At 38.4% G+C, this 17,887-nt stretch overlaps 1 protein-coding gene across 1 annotated transcript in view; it reads right to left on the bottom strand.

Moving 5' to 3' along the window:
* The window catches only part of FRS2 (fibroblast growth factor receptor substrate 2), a 50,169-nt gene extending 32,535 nt beyond the window's left edge, over positions 1–17,634 (bottom strand). The window contains exon 1 of the mRNA XM_059471764.1: positions 17,538–17,634. The gene's annotated coding sequence lies outside the window, so the exon portion shown is untranslated. The remainder of the gene's footprint in view (positions 1–17,537) is intronic.
* Positions 17,635–17,887: the final 253 nt, after the last annotated feature.

The following is a 17,887-nucleotide window of genomic DNA, read 5'->3' as shown; positions in this document are numbered from 1 at the left end:
ACTGTAAATGACCAGTGAAAACTTTAATGAATAGTCTTTAGGAAGACTTATTTCTACCAAATGCACAAAAATTATCTCATCAATCTGCCCAAGTGGTCCAACAAACTTACAATTTTGGATATAGGCATGTTTGGAAACACACTGGCAAGTATACTTGACTAGCTAAAAAAACTTTGATCATTACTTGTATTGAAATATCCAATAATTACCTACTCCCAAAATACACAGAATTACTCCATTTAACAGCCTCTAAAGCAAGAAGTTCAATCTTTACCCAAACTACACAATAAACTAGCAGAAAGATGTGATCATTTGTACTCATCAGCATGGTGATACAGATGCAGAGTCCCTGAGCATATCGTTTCCCTTTCCCAAAGCTTTACCACACAGCAGAATCCCCAGTTTCCCAGTGTCACTGGTTTTAATCAGGGCCGATTTTACATGAGGTCTCACCATACATAAATCCAGTATTTGCTCTCCTAACTCTGAAACAGCTTGTTGGTCTTCACTTCATAAAAAGGAATAGCCTCTTTGAGTTTTCTACAAACTTCAAGGCACCAACTGCCCGCCTGTGCCTCCATCTCACCACTGCTACTGCTGCCTGTGCTAGCTAGATAAATCCTCCCACCTCTAAATATCAACATAGATCTCCAAAAAGTTGTACCAGATATTTGAGAACTAAGAGAAAGATTTTGCACTAAGATACAGTCCCCTCAAACCACCACTTAAAAACAACCAGACAAATTAACAACAGCTCAGCCATTTTTATCACACTCTGCATTTTCCCATAAAAAATTACATATATACACAACAAAATACTGAAGTGGTCTTGCTTATTTAGTCTATCCAGAAAAAGACAGGAGTACAAATAGCAAAGCCAGATGTTGTTAATAACATCTAATTAACACCACAAGGTTCCTACTGATTCACTGCAACCCCAGAAACCTGGAGTTTCTGGTGTGTTCATACAACCAGGATAGATAGGATGTTTCTGGGAAGAAAACAGAAAATAAGTGAACAGCTGTGTCTAATAACATCACCCACAGTCAGTAAAGCTACAAGTTAACATTAAAAAATTAAGTTTCTTGTAGTAATGTTTCAATCATTCTGAATTTAAAAGTCAGGAGAAATCCCAAACAATTGTGCATTTTAATATATTCTGCACATCCAATGACAATACTAATCTAGGCAAAATATACCCAGAAGTCCAATTATTTTGCAGGCAGCAACAAGTACTTAACATGAAAAGGAAATACAAAGGTTAAAAGAAAAGTGTGTGTTTTCTACTCCTATAAGCTCATGTTAATAAGGGCCATCTTTTATGCCAAAGGTTTGAACATTACAACTTTCAAACAGTTGAAACTGTGAAAGCTCTTTTGACCTTATACTCAAATTAAAGCTAAACTTCTACAAGTTTTGAGTTTCTTTCATTCTCTTTCATAATCAAAAAAAGAAGATCCCACACATGACATTAAATGTGTCCAAGAAGCCATATTTAAGTACATGTGATACAGGAATGAATACGAGGTAGGAAGAAGGACATAAAAAATTCTATAAACAGAAAAAATCAGCTGTATTCTACTGAATATAATTTTCATTATAAGAAGTACTTTAACCACAGTGCTTGATTTTAGTAACATAAAGAGAGTAACTTAAGGTGACAGTACAACTTTAAAAGGAGAAAAAAAAGGCCAAAATAGTAAATATTGGTAATCAAAAACTTGTGTAACACTCACGAGAGATTAAGCTGGGCTGTTCTATAAATTTTTACACTGCCAACCTCTGCTTGCTTGCCTGAAAAAAACCCCCTAGTTTCTTACTACTGTTGTGAAATCACAGGGAAGTCCAAATGACTCAATACTAATATTTACATACCTCTGTCCTACTCCACTTCTTCTTCTTTATATGTTGACACTGAAGCCCAAAAATGCCAAAAATAATTATTTTTAAAATTTGTAATTTTCTCTACTGCAGTTATGTCTACTAGAACTGATATAAGAACAAGTAAGAGGTAATAGCAAAACCCATCTCTTTCAAAACCAGTTCTATGTTTCTAACAAGGGTGTATCATTTCCTCACATGTATAGAAAATAGCTGTATTTTTATGAAGTAGTGTGAAGCTTTCCTTTAAATTAAAAAATCATTGTGAGGTGGAATTTATTAAATTAACTGCTTTTCTTTCTAGAATGCTATTTTGTGCTCCCCTCAGCTAATCTAAAGGTGACAGCAGCTGGAAGACATGATCTTTCCTGCTCTGGCCATATTCTAATTGGCCAGACAAGCTTCAATCCCAACTCCTGCACTGGTCTTGCAGACCAAATGACCACACTGTGACCAGAGCCAACAAAAGGACGGCTGGACCATGATGCCTAAGGAGAAATCAGATCCTTATTTTTTCACAGCAGGTCACACTTCAACCATCTTAAAGCCCTCATGAAAATAAAGCTTCTTTATAATCTAAGATGATACTATTGGAATTTGCTAAAATAAATTAACCTGTGTATCACTTCTACAGAGCCCTACAGAAAATCTAAGGGAAAAGGAACCCATCTGTAGCCTCTGAAACTGCTCTCTTTTAACATAGGTTATGCAAAGCTAAGTTCATATAAAGGCAAAGTTATGCGCAAAGTGTAAATCTGTTTAAAAGTTGGGAAGAGTTTTATACATACAAAGTACAGTATTTCAGTTGCAACACCATAAATTGTACTGATAAGGCTTATTAAATCTAGACTTATACACACAGCTTCTTCGTATTCTACAACTTCTAACAGTGCTATTTCTAACTTCCATTTACATTGTAAGTGTCAAAAATTCTGCACAAATACAGCTTCAAAAATTCCTAAATATTCAAGAAAAGGATTAGTAACAATTTAGCCAGTACAGATTTTGTTTTCTTGCAGAAGTGCACTTAATTTTGCATTTTGTTTAACATAATAACACAAAACCTCATTTAAGTGTACAAGTTAAGATTAAGCTCCTGACAGTTAAGCTGTTTCAGCTGACTGATGGAAGTCATTCCCATCGTTTCTCAAGAAGTCAAATACGGATATCAAGTTTTAAATTATACTTTACATAAACACTCAGCATGAAACCTCTGGAAATTTGTCATTTTCTAAACCTGATCACTAGAGTATTCAGCAAGCATAGCTACAAACTGAAAGATTTTTGTTCTCTCATCTGCAAAAGATAAATAGGAGAAAAATTGATTCAGAGCAAGAAAAAACTTTAAGCCTTCACATTTCACATCTGATTTCTAATGACAGTGCAAGATAAATTATTTGCTTTCACCTTACACTTACTGCTGCCCTAGTTTACTGAATATCAGTTTAAAAACTTATTCTACTTGGCTTTTAATTTTCAAGTTAAAAGGATATCTTTGAAATTATAACTATGTATTGTCTGAAAATATTTTGGCACTGGCACAGAATCTGCAAAGAGCAGCCCAAGCTTTAACTTAATTATCCTTTTACAAGAACTGTGGCTTGAGAAAATACAACAACTTCATAAACATAATAATCACTAAGAGTAATTGCCTTTGGCAGTAATGTCCCAAAGCAAGTTTGGATGTCCAAGATAAACCATGATTCCTATTCTTTCTCTCTGTACTTTTCAGTTAATATAAAAATTCAAAAGCAAATGAAAATGGTGTGTCTAACACTGTATAAGCAAACAAAATGCAAGTTTCTGTCAGAGCAACACATTACCATCAATAAATAATGAAATCAGTCAAAAAGAGTATGTGACAGAAACTGCAACCCAACAATAAAATCTGCAAAAGTTACATTATTTTCTAGAACAGAAATAGAAAGGAACTGATGGAAGTTTAGATGCAGTTACAGAAGCAGTGTGAAATAATCATTATGCTACTTACAGTGTACTTTAATCCCAGACACACTATCCACTTACTGCAACCCCTTCATATATACTGGAAGACTCCCAAAAGCACAGAAACCACTTATCCCTGCCTAAAAATATTGCAGGTATTTTGAAAGTAATTTAGAACTAAGAAACATGATAATTAGCTAATGTTAAGACAGTAAAACACCATAATTCAAATTCATTATGTAACAGGCAAGATTAGGATAAATTAAAGCAAGCACACAAAATTCCTGAAAATCAAGCTTCTTCCAACTGATTTCCAGTCTCTTTTCTTTATCAGTTCCCATACAATTCCCTGTGCTGATTCACTGCCTTACCTTATCTTGCCCAGCTCCTGCAACTTCTGTTTTAACCCACCAACCTTTAGGCTGCTCACCTGTGCAAAACACTGCAAGTTTTCACAAGTCCAGTTCTACATCTGAATTGGATGTATTCCCTCTAATAGCTGATCATTAAAAGAAGTTAATTATTACTGTGTTTGTAAACATATGGGCTTTGATACCACTGTACAACAGCAAGTAAATTACTTGACTCTGAACATTTTCAATATTAGTAAACTAACATCCCTACACTCCTTTGTAAATTCCAACCCATTTATATTGACTATCTGAATATGCAGCTCAATTTCTGTACATTACCCCCTAAACTACAGCAGGAGAAAACAGTTCAGTTCAGTTGGAAGTCAATACTGTTTAACAAGGGAGTTTTAATCTATATTATTTCAGTCATCCTATATACACCTGTAATGTCTCAAGTGAGAGGGATGCAAAATATAGTGCAGCAGGGAAAAGAAGCAGTTAGAAAACCACAACAAGATTATATTCATACCTTGCTTCTGCTGTGCCAGCAAGTAAAAGCCTGTAGTATGATGCAAGGAGGGCTGCTGTCAAACTCTGAAACCTGCCTAGTGCTGCAGGCTGATATAAATTCTCCTACTGCAGCAGTGACTTTTGCAGGCAGCCCTATTACACCTTCAAACAGGACCATGAGCCTGTTAACTTTGCCCTTTCTAGCAACCCCACACAACAGCAGCATGAATCAATTAACCCCAGTGGTGGAATTTTTCTGTTATTCAACCTAAATTGCATTAATGCTTGACTGCTGAGGCAATACATTCTGTCTATTACATTCACCGAACTACGACCAAACTGGATAGGACAAATTTGTATGGGTGTGTTAATGCCATTTTTGTAACTTACTATGTATTGAAGCAAGAGCTGAGTTGTTTAACCTCTAGCAAACCTAGGCTTCCTTCGTGGTCATCAGATAGCCTAGGGAACCAGAAGCAATCGCAGGATTCTAAGAACTCAGTCTGCTACTTGTGTGGTACTGTACATGACTCATTTGAGAGTTTCCCTAGGGAATCTTTTAAAGTGGACACTTATCAGAAGTCTCATTATATTTTTAAGTGTTTAAAATCTCTGCCAAGTCACTACTATAGACTTATGCCATCAATTGTGACATATGACCTTGGCTGAAGCACATCTAGTAGCTTGTTAGTTAAAAAAAGTACTAAAATAGATTTATAAATAATGCTTAAAATCCATATGAAAAGCTGCAATGCACCACAAAACCCACTAGAACAACTCATTACATTAGGCACAGGTCTAATGTGTCCCTGTGAATGCATACACTTCATAGAGAAGCATTTACAGTTTTCTTAGATATAAAATGAAGTTCTGGGAAGTAGCAACCACCATCACCAAAAAGCCAGCAGATAAATTCACTGTACTCACTAGGTGCCAGCCCCCCAACAAAATCCCCACCTTATTCAGGAGACAAACACTGAGCCACTCACAAATCAGCTGCTAAACTGCTGCAGCTTACACACAGCCTCTTAAAGCAAACAAACAAAAAATACCATAAGGCCGTACTGTAAACTCATTTACAAATAGTTTAACCATGTGTGTGCAAGAGGATTGCAAAACAAACTACAGACAAAAGTGCACTACCTGCCCCCAGATATGCCACCAATATATCTGACTTAAAAATCCAAACCTACTGAGATCCAGTTTAACTGTTACCACTTCACCCCAGGGTACAGCTGCTGGGCACAACTGTGCTATTCAAAAAAATTAAAAATATAGTTATATAAAGGGGAATGATCTACTCACTGTGCATCCGCACCAGTACAAAACTTTCAAGTCTTGGAAATAAAGTGTTTCTATTAAATATTAAAAAAAAAGGCAAAGTACCTCGTCCCAAATTATACAATATTTAGCAATGATCAAAGGAAATCCAGCTTCTAGATTTCTGTGATGTTTGCCAAATTTCCATTTAACAATGGTTTTACTTTCACCACTAACATAAGAGTAATATATTCACAAATACAGTTTTGAAACCCAAAAAAAGTTTATTTAAACTCTGTTATTAGGATTAGTCTACCAGCAGCTCGGCAAATAGCTTTTAACATACAAAATTTAACATCAAACATTTTTGCTTACAATTTTTGGTAACAATTTTAATTGCATTTTATTCTTAACTCCAGACTTGTATTTCATAGACAACACTCCCTTATTCTTTCTAGTTTTATGTTCTTTTTACCTGTCACTATGTAGTCGCAATTTCCCAGAACTACCCGCTTCAAAACCGTTCATTCACACTGGAAGGTAATCAGAGACGTGACTCCACTGAAATAGTCTGGTATTGGAATTAATTCATAGAAAGCCCTTGCAATGAATGTCAACCAAGATCTCTCAGAAATCACTGTCAGACCACAATATTTACTGTTAGACATACTACGTAAATAATCCACACAGTGTTCACCACTGCTGGACTTTATTATTCCATCATCAGAAGTTTTCTGTGATACTTCCTTGTTTGAAGTCATCATCATGGAAGGTACATTTCCCTGGTACAGCACACTCAATAAATGATATTTCATACAGAATAAACCTAAAGTGTAACTACTTTAAAAGCTCACTAATACAGTATGATAGGACGCTGCTCACTTTAGAAGTCAGCACCAATGAAATAGTACCACTGCATCCAGTCACCAGTGCAAGAGCTGTCTGACATGTCACATAACAACTGATTCCATCTCTACTTATCAGCGTAAAGTATCTCCTGGTAGTCACCATTTAATCACTTATTTAGAGCTTTCCCCAGAGTACACCACTGATCATTAACTACCTTAGCCTGTCCTCAAGGCCTCAGCTGAACATGTTTCTTCTCTTCAGACATCATCCTACAACTTTAAAAAAAAAATGCTTCCTATGGAGAGCTTATAACCAGTAAAGCTAAACTGATATGGTAATGGCACAATGAAACCTTCAGAGAGGTAGTTTTAATTTGATACTACTGACAATGTTTAACTGCTTTTCACCTTGATATGAAACTATTTTAAAACCATACCATTTACAATTAGTAAGTTACATCCATGTAACAAATCAAATTCTATACTACAGCTGAAAGAAGAAATACAAACTCTTCAAGAGGAGTAAATTTATATTTAGCAGACATACATGAAGTTGTGCTATATGGGACTAGTGAATAGGGACTTAACAGAATAACAAACTCTAAAGCAGAAAGAAATAAATATTTATTAAGCAAATGTACTGACACTTAGGGACGAAAATCATTGTAAAAGAAAACACATTTGTGAAGGTCAGATGATAAACATAACACTGTAGGCAGAGAAAATCCAAGACAAATAACTTGAACTTTAGATTTTGAAGAGCACTTTGCTGCACTTTACTAGTAGAAATATTTCAAGACCCTAAGTGGCCATAAGTATCTAAAAATAAGAGTCATAATGTACACTTAAACCCAAAGAGTCCTACAGAAACTAGAAGCTTATCTAAGTTTCTGGTATATGTTGTACCTCTGAGACAACACACACATTGCTCTAGAACTAAAGAGCCACAGGACAAGCTGGAAATACTCTCCAAAGCTCTGTTATCAGAAAAAGTTCTGGAACTTAGGGAGGGAGAATCTAAGGGCTGCACAAGAAAGGTTCACCTCTCCACTAAAAAAAAAAAAAAAAAAAAAAAAAAAAGGAGGTGAGAAGAAAATACAAAGAAACAAAATAACTTAAATAACTTGTCTGAGGTCTATGTAGCACCTTCCCTTTTTCATTTCCTCTATACATTCTTTTCTAGTCCAACAATCTTTAGGAATGGAGTAGCAGGACGGACCAATTGGCATGTATTACTCAGAATTTCTCTAACTATAGGGACAACAATATTGTTAATATAATACTAAAGAAATACCACAAAGTTCAAACTTAGGGAACACTTTATTGGACTGGATTTAATATTAGCTTGTTTGCTCTTTTTAAGAGCTAAAAAGTCTTAACTAAATACCTTTTAACAACAAAAATTAACATAATGGCATCCTTCCTAGCAAAACTGCAAGCACAGAAGAAGCTCTTTCAGGAACTGAATACCATCACCTAAAACCTGTACAGCAAATGAAGAAAGAGATAGCTATCAGAGAGATAAGAAGGCAAGCATTCACATTCATATTGAGATCTGAATATCTGCCAATTAAATGCTTTTTGTAGCCTAAAGCAGTGGACAATTATTTTGTCCAGTCTGGTTGCACAAATACTGTATAGTCTGACAAGAAACATCCAGCTTACTTTAGTATTAACCTGAGAGAATTAACACTAACTCTCGCTGTCCTAGTCCTTTTACATTTATGGCAAAACAAATTGATCATCAGCACTACATTCTCAATTTCAAGCTACAAAAGTCTACTCAGCAGATTTTAAGAGAAGAAAACATAAGGCAGCTGCCATGACACAGAAGAAATTCACAACAATTTAACTATACTATACTAAAACATCTCTAAAACACATACAGCAAGCTATACATTAAAATTTATTATTTTATCTATTATAACTTGTTTACTTTTTCATGATATTACCAGCCAAAAAGCCTCAAATTACAAGTAGCCACAGCAGTTTACCTTTCTCCAAAATAAATCCCCAAAAAACATCACAAGCAAAATGCAAAACACAAGCCACAGAAACCTTGGGACCAAAGTTTCATGACACATGAAAAAATATTTAAGAGTGACTTGGCTTTCCTTAATAACAAAAAAAAGTATTACATCTGTTAATACTAGCATTAGTTCTACAATAAGTCAAGTATATGACATAGCACTTAATACTACTCTGATTGCCAGATTAATTCAATTCTTATATTATTTCAATAAAAGCTGCAGATATATCTGCCTCACCAAAAAAATCTGCAAAAGTGCAGAAAACAATATTTACTAACTGAAATCACATTTGATACTAAATGTCCACAAAATATGACACTATATATTCACACAACAGATTTTAAAGCATGCCACTGGTGCACTTTACTCCAAAGTACAATCACTGGACAAATGAATCAGATTTAAAAGATGTACAGCAATATACATTTCCCAAGTACCTATAAGGAAAGATCTACAGGTAACATGTATCCCTGTCTGCTTACATAGTATAAAATGTTATTTATCTGTATAAGCAAAGAGACAAGAAACTCTAATATCCAAGAAGAAAAGTCAGAGGTGGAGTCATTTTCTCTTGTAATAGTATTAACATATATAACATCTCAGAAGTTTTGTAAATCAAAGTATATGACATGAAACATGCATAAAGACATGGGGGGTGGGGGGAAGAAAAATACAGACTCAAGTGCCAAAAGTAGCAAGGAAAAGGACTATGATGCAGAAATATGAGACACGGGTCTTCGAATTCAAAGACAATAAGCGAGCTTTAGTTAGATGAGGAAAGTAACAGACTACTGAAAAATTGTAGCAGCAGTATTTTGAACAGATTGCACAGATAGGAATATCAGCAGATGGAGAAGGTACTTGAAGTACTCCAGATGGCAGATACAGAAACTTCATTTGCAAGGACAGAAGAAGAAAATGTGGTCTTGAAAATGTTATTTGGACAAGGAAGGAGTGTATTAATAAACATGACTCTGGACTCAAGGAGAAGGAAAAGAAGAAAGGGCTCCTCCCAAACAAGTGCCTCCCTGGGTGAGGGAGGATTAGTACACTGTCAGCAGCATTGCAAATGGCAGGCAAATGAGTTAAGTTTGAGAGAGAAGATAAAGAGCTCTGAAACATTCAAAATATTTATGATGATTAAAAACACTTAAATGAAATGCAGGACTGAATGAAGACACATAAAGAGCCACAAAACTCTACAAAGCTTACAGCAACTGAAATATAGGAGATGCAGAGATTTCTATCAATGTTGCACGCTTTGGGGTCAGTGGGAAGAGGGTACAGATGTGGGAAGATGCTTGCAGCAAGCAGCACCACAAAGGCAGGAGAGGGTCAAGGCTGTGACAGCCAGGCAAGTTTCCCTACATCACACATCCTCTCATTCCCACAAACCTAAAACAGCTTAGTTATGCATTTTATAAAAAGCCCAACTACACTTTGAAAATTTAAATAATTTTTAATTGTATTAATGGACCACCTGACAGATGCACAACAGCAACTACCTTCAATTACAATTTTTGTGGTGATTTAAAAGCAAGACTTCATTTTATTTAAACTAAAATTTGTGTTTTAACTACATGCTTCAATCAGTGTGGAGTTACTGAAAAATACAGACAGCTACAAAGTAGTCTAATACCCTCTACTTGTAATGGTTGCCTGAAAAGGCTAAACTTGTAGAGTGACATCAAGGGGAAAAAAGGTTCCCTTATGTTTCATTAAGATTTTCTTAAAAGAAAAACAACAACTGTGCTTTAAAGGAGTAATTCAAATAGATTTTTAAAAAAGAAATAAATAACAACCCCTACAACAAATGCTAAGATGTCAGAAGAATCTTAACATACTTCCCTGAAGAAGTAGCCCTCCCTGTGTTTGCTTGGTATCTTAATTTGCCTTGGGTTTCAAAACCCTGGGCTTGCCAAGAGCTATTCCATTCAAAACCTCAGGAATTCCATTACTAGTTTTCAGCTAAATTAAAGGAAAATAGAAGCATTCAATGCATGGCAAAAGTATGCACAAAGTGTTTGTTGATACTCATAAATAGACTGAAAAATTTAGCCATGTCTGAAGGATAACTGCTGCACAGTGAATTCAGTTGGGCTCTGCCATGCTGCTAAGCAAAAAGCTACTGCTGTCAGCTCAGATAAGCTCAGCATAAGACTGATACATTGCTACCAAGATTGAACACAGCACCAGATCATTCATTTCTCACTTCAAGTTTAAACAGAAACCAAATTTGCATTTCTGCAGGAGAAAAAAAGGAAATAGTGAGAGTTCCCTCTTTAAAGCAACTGCTTCAACATCTCCATTAGGGAAAAAATGTCTCCCTATCCTAAAGCATGGCAAAATCAGTCAACTCTCCACCCTGTCAAACATCTTGCAAGTAATGAAATAGAGACATTTCATCTCAGAAATTCGTCTAATATTGTGCTGATTAATATCTTTCCAATGTCCACACAATTGGGTCTCTTTCAAATCATATTTTATGATTCTCAGCAAGCAGTATTGCTACAATCACATTTGCCCAATAAATAATGGTAAGAATGAAATGTCCCCACCTGCATATTGTGCCAGCTGTCAGTCATACTATCACACAAGAAGGTAATATCCCTGTGCAAAGCATTGAAGAAAACCTTCATGAAAGACAAATGCTTCACCTGTGTCAAGGAGTGCAATCCCAGCAGATACAAACCAGCATGCAGTTTAACTTCTCTGGCAGTAGTTACAGGAGAACAGTGAAAGTATCAACACCCTATTTTAAACTGCAGCTCTCATGAGAGATCAAAGATCTGAATCTTGCATTAAAAACACAGGAATCCGGGTATATGGGATAGAGAGTTTATTTTACCCTTCCAAAGGCAGGAAATTAAAGCAACTTTTGACCATTGAGTGAGCAGCACCCAGTTCAGATGAGGGTTTGCAGTAACCATCATCACTGTGAGAGTGACAAGCAGCAGCACCTCAACCCTGCCAGGAACAAAATCACTACAAAGAAAAGCCAAGGAAAAGAGTCAGTTCTTCAGACTGACAACATGGGGCTGTAGTCTATCCTGACTTGGGCATACAAACAGGAAAACTATCACTGTCTCAGATATGCCAACTGCCCATAGTATTTCACATTTGCTACAAGCACACACAACACGGTATTTGTGAATGAGATTTTTCACAACAGAAAAATAACAAACACACATACAAGAAATAGGTGAATAACAAGAGATGCTTGAGCATTTTTTCTATAAGATACACATTTATCATAAATAAAGGAAATAAAAAGATAAGCTTAAAACCTACATTTGGGGTATTTTTTTAAATCCTGGTCCAAAAATGTACCAACACAGAGGTGTTTCTATCTACAGCCGAAACAGGACTTAAACATCTATTAAAAAAAAAAAAAAAAACAAAAAACAAAAAAAAAAAAAAAAACAAAAAACACAAAACCAAACAATAAGAAAATAAAAATTAAAAAATCCCCAGTTCTGTGAGAAGAAACAGCAGGTCTAGTAATTGGCTGATTCTAGAAGCTGAAGTAAATAAAGGCCATCTAGCATGGTCAGATATGATTGCAATAACATGCAACACAATGATTTTAAATTTGCAGAGCCTGAGAGGAACACACTGCCTAACGCAGATACTAGTACTACTTTGTTGACTGAGATTCAAGCAAAAAGTTCAGGGATTACCCCAGACTGCCTGAGAAGTCAGTGACAGATTGCATATCACTTCTGTGACAAGGAGCTTCTCATCTCACTACCCCACATATGCACATAAAAGCATTTTAGGAAAAGAACAAAATAAAACATGAAATTAAAGTACTCTAAGACATGAGAGGGAATCACAATGCCATTTCCACTAATTAGAAAAGAATGCATATAGTCAGTCCCAAGCATGCAATAATCATGAATTTTTACTGTATAAACATCAGAAATAAGTTATTAGTTCTTTTTATTTAAGCCAAGAGGTAATTATTTCTGTTGTCATTTGAAGCTTGAGGGGAAAAACCAAACTGTGGAGAATCCCATAGTTGCAGGAAGAGGGAACTCAATAAAGAGTGAACTAAATTTGCCATCATGATTGTTGCCACCCTGCCAGATACAGTGAAGATGAAGCTTTGAAAAGTACCCTGTAGCTGGAGAATACATGACATACATAGTCAGACATTTGTATGCACACATATTTATATGAGAAAGCACCACACACCTGTTTATCACCAGTTCAAGTTTAAAAAAAATCATCACATCTAGCACTGATTACACAGAAGGGCCACCAACAAAAGATGATGTTTAAGAAGAGAAAACTGAAAGTCTATTACAACTGCTGTTCTACAGCTCATACACAACCAAAATACCATTTGCATGCTCTACATGAAATTACACATCTCTGAACAGCAGCTTTCAGCCAACAGTTCCTCAAATCCTTTTGATAAAAAACAGTAGCAGACAAAAATAAAACCTGTTACATTTTTACAGAAAACGTTACTTAGGAGCTGCAGATAGGTCATCTCTTCCAGCAGCAGCTACTGCTCAGTTAGTCATCACCAGTGAGCAAAGGGAGACTTCCACCCATACAGACTTGCAAGAGTGAATCATGTAAGAGCACACTTATCCACTTTGGGAAAAATTAATCAAGGTAACTGACCAGCAAAGGTAGGCCGAGCTAATACTGTCCATTTAATGGCTGGTTATGCCTAAAGCATGTAACACTGCATATGGCTTCTCTGGTGGAAAGGATTATCACACCTGGTAAACTACAGCACACAAGAGGAGACAAATGGATGGGGGACACTCTATCTACAATTTTCAAAGATATCGGGGAGAAGAAAAAAGATAAAAATCAATGCCTATCCATATCCTGAAACATTAACTACAAGCTCTATGATAGGCTGAACAAGACAGATTTTGTAAACCACTAACCATTACAGTTACTTAGGAAGAGAAGTCACAGACTGCCTCCCCAGAAACTGTGTGAGTTATAATTTCTATCTTACATCAGCCTCATAATTTTCATAGATTTATTCTGTCTCTTTAGCTACTTTTTATTGCAAACTACACTGCCATTTTCTTAGTGGACACTGATCACTAGCTCTCCTTATGTAACTCTTTTAAATTTAAAAATTCAATATACATGCCAAAGAAATTCATTTGTGCAGTAATTTGATGAGCACCAGTTGTATGAAACAATAGGTACCAAACAATTTTTTTTAATTGGTTACTATACAAAAGGCCAGATTCCTTCAAAGCACAGAATGAAATCAGACACACACTACCCTGATTTAAGGGGTCTTAGATGTAAATATTCCCATGAACCATATCCAAATGATGTCTTGAAACCCTTAGTGCTGTACCATCTTAACTCCACAGAATTAGGCCAGTATCAAATATACTTTAGACCAGCATCATGTGTCACTGTCACCAAAAGAAACAGACACACCCTGCTCCCCTTACTGCTTGCTTCCATCCCCATCTCTGCACCAGCACAAATGTTTGTGCAGCAAACTGATCCAGCTCCAAGCGAACCCTTCCCTGCCTGCCCCTCCCCCAGGTTAGCTCAATCCTCAGCCCAGCTCACCACACAACCATACAAGTATTTCCTGCACGAAGGAGGAAGCAGCAGAGCAGGGTGGAAGCAAACAGGACCGTGTTTTTCAATGGTGGAGCTGGTCTGTGCCAGCTGTGTGCCAGTGCAAAGCAGCAGCAGCAGGTCGAAGGCTGGAGTCCTGCAACACCAACAGACCTGTCTGCACCAGCCTCCCAGCTCCTGCCCTTCCTCTCTGGGATCCCACTCCTCTGCTCACACAGCCACTGACAGCTGTGCAACTGCTGGGTGAGCTGGTTCAGGGAGCCAAGTCAACTGAAAAATAATTCTACCAAGAAAAAAAAAAGTTGCTAATTTTTAGCCAGTACAGGTTCATGAACCAGTTCCCAGTGCAATCCTTACCAGCACAAGGAAGGAAGAGAAGGAAGGAGCTGGGAAGGTGGGAGGTCCAATTTTTATCAGCTTGGGATGCTGTGGAAACACTCAGACACCACCACATTTTAAATTTCAACTTGCCTGCGCAGCTGAATGTGACTATTTTAATCAATTTTTTCCGAAGATTAAACCTTATTCCAACCATTGCAGGAGCCTAAGCAGCCATAGTCTCCTTGGGCACAAGAAGCAAGAAGTGAGACCAGTTCACTACATCAACCACTTTTACCCTTCATATTCAATACAACAAAGAGGGAGCATTCGTTTCTCTAACTTAATGATAGTTTTACCAGATAATTGTTTTAAACATCACTGATTAAGTGACCTCAGCTATTTGCATAAGAAGAACATACATGGAATAAAACAACTGCAGTCATGCTAAGTATTATCTTAACCACAGTTTAGTACTTACAAGGAATTTAAATGGTTCTGGTGATTTAAGTCATCTAACAAACCTCTCCACTCAGGAGTGAATTTCATCCATTGTTCAGAAAGTTGTTTTGGTTAAACTACAAGTCCCAGTGATCACAGAAATGAACAAAATCAATTTCAATGAGGGCATAATCAGACACCTAATAAACATGGATGTAGTTACTTTCAGGCTAACTTTTGAACCTAAGTAGGAATACAGACTGTTAGCAACAATCTTTTTAATTTATAAACAATGGGATTTATAACTGAATTGTTAAATTTAGCAGAGAACTATTTCCATGCAAAGTGAATGTACGTTTATGCTCATCCAGTTAACAAAGAAAAGAAATATAATCATATCAATTCAAGAGATAAGACCTAGCAACATTACAGCTCAAGAACTGAAGTGCAGAATCAGATGCTTTTTCCTGAAAACCAGTTTTCCCAGCTGCCATACATTATATTTTCCCAGTTAATGAAACTCTCTTACAAAGCTAGATTCTTCCACAGACTACAGTAGCATTTTATAAAGTAACTGATCTTCTCCTTAACAGAAATTTCTTGTATGACAAAAAAGTGTTCCAAAGTATTCTGCCTATAAAAATTTTAGAGAAGTAAGAACAGTTCATTTTTACTACAATTCACCACCAACACTTGAGAGAAGACACTGAACAGGAAAGTCAGCAAAAGCTTGAAAAGCTATTTAACCATATATTCATACAACTGCTGGGACACTGTTTCAACATGCATTTTCAAAGCATTCTTGACATGGAAGTAAATAAACTCAGGGACTCTCTGTCAAGGAATAAGGTTCTTAATTTTGTTCCCTTCAGTGGAGCTAGAAGTTGGACCTGAACTGGTGACTTATACAGGTTTCCTTTCAAGCAGGCGTGGACAGGTGTGCTGTTCAAATGCACTTGCTAACGAAGGAAAACAGACAATGGACTTCCCTGGCAGTTCTGCTGATTTCAACCAAAAACCAGAATGCTTATTGGATGTGAACCCATATATCTTAATACCAAGCCACTTTTAACAGAGTAATAAATTTTTAAAAATTAATTTTTCATTTTTCTAAATACAAATACACTGTAGAATTACCAGAACAGATTAAATGACAGGTTCATGATACAGAATTACTGCTAATGTTAACACCATCTAAGATTTACTCAGAAAACTCGTTTTGCTCATTACGCTGAACATCACTTTGTCACTAGGCCTTAAAGTTAAAAAAAATCCAGGATTATTTAAAAGTCACAAATAAAATGCTTGTTAAAAATATTAGTATCAAACCACAGCTGTCAATTTTTTCAAAAAACTTACTAAAATCTATCTTGATTTCTACACTATTTCTTCATTGCAATAATAGCAATGAACACAACACAATCCAACAACATCCCTAGTGATTTCTAATTATGATTATCACATTTTATGCAATGACTTTGAGCAAGATGCAGTGACCAGGAAGACGAAAAATATGTATTTTTCTTCCAAAATTCCAAGTTTAGATGAGCACTCAAGCCAAATCAGCGCTGAGACGCCTTTTGACGTCAGTGTGTCTTCAGATCCATCCTTGCTACATTTACAGGTAACGATATGTCAGAGGAAGGGCAGTTTAAAACGCCGAGGAAGTGAGCTCGGCATGGCTTTCATTCATACGCACAGCACCCCTTCCAGAGCCGGCAGGATCCCCTCCCCTGGCAGGCTCTGTCTGCGATCCCAACGCCTGACCCGACAGAGCTCTCTGTTAGTCCCGGGGCTCGCACCTCGAACACCCCCGGCTTTGCTCAGACGGGGAATAGCAAACGTCCTTATCTTGGCAGGCATGTGACGGACACAGCTGACCTAGAGGAAGGTGCGAGGGCTTGACAGGTGACACCAGATGAGACACCAGCATCAGACACGCCGAGCACCGAGGAGGCGGTCAGGCAGCCGGGACCGCTCCCCGCGCCAGACCTGCCTCCAGACAGCCCCAGCAGGGACAAATTTATCGCCTCGTCTTTTGTTTCTAAACTCGCACTCGGCTCGTCCACCCCCGCTCCCGCCCCAGCCCCAGAGCAAGGCAGCGATCCCCCTCCGTGTCCGGCCTTCCCCGCCCAGACACAGCCCCGGGCCGGAGCCCCCCGTGCCCGTGGGGGCCCAGCCGCCACCGAGCTCCCGCGCCCGGACCCGCGGGGGAGGAGAAGCGGGTCCTACCGCGGGGCACGTCCCAGCCCGGCTCCCGCGGGAGGAGCCCACACAAGGGGCTGCTCCGGGGCCCCACTGGGAGGGGGCGGCAGCGGAGCCGGCCGGGCACCCCGCTGGAAGGAGCCGGGGAAGGCGCGAGGAGCAGCACCCACCTGGGCCATGAGCCCCGCGCTGGCCGCCGCGCCGGGCCGCCTGTGACGGGCGAGACGGCGGCCCCGCGTCGGGCCGGGGCACGGCTGCGCCTCCGACCGCGGCAGCGACAGGGCCGCGCTCTGGGCCGGACCCTGCCCGGCTCCGCTTCCGGAGCGCGGCACGATCGCCTTCCGGGGCAGCGCCGGGGGAGCCGCGGGGCGGGCGGGGCGGCGCTCCTGGCACCAGCACCGGCACCGGCACCGCCTGGGCGGCGGGGCGGCCGCGGGGCTGCGCCGGGAGCGGCGCGGGGGCCGGCGGAGGGAGGCGGCTGCGAAGCGTGTCTTACTGGTTCCTCAGGTTTAAAAAAAAT

This window comes from Ammospiza nelsoni, chromosome 5 (genome assembly GCF_027579445.1).
Source record: "Ammospiza nelsoni isolate bAmmNel1 chromosome 5, bAmmNel1.pri, whole genome shotgun sequence".
Lineage (NCBI taxonomy): Eukaryota > Metazoa > Chordata > Aves > Passeriformes > Passerellidae > Ammospiza > Ammospiza nelsoni.
Note: the sequence above shows the minus strand (reverse complement) of the source record. Positions and strands in the feature narration are given on the sequence as shown.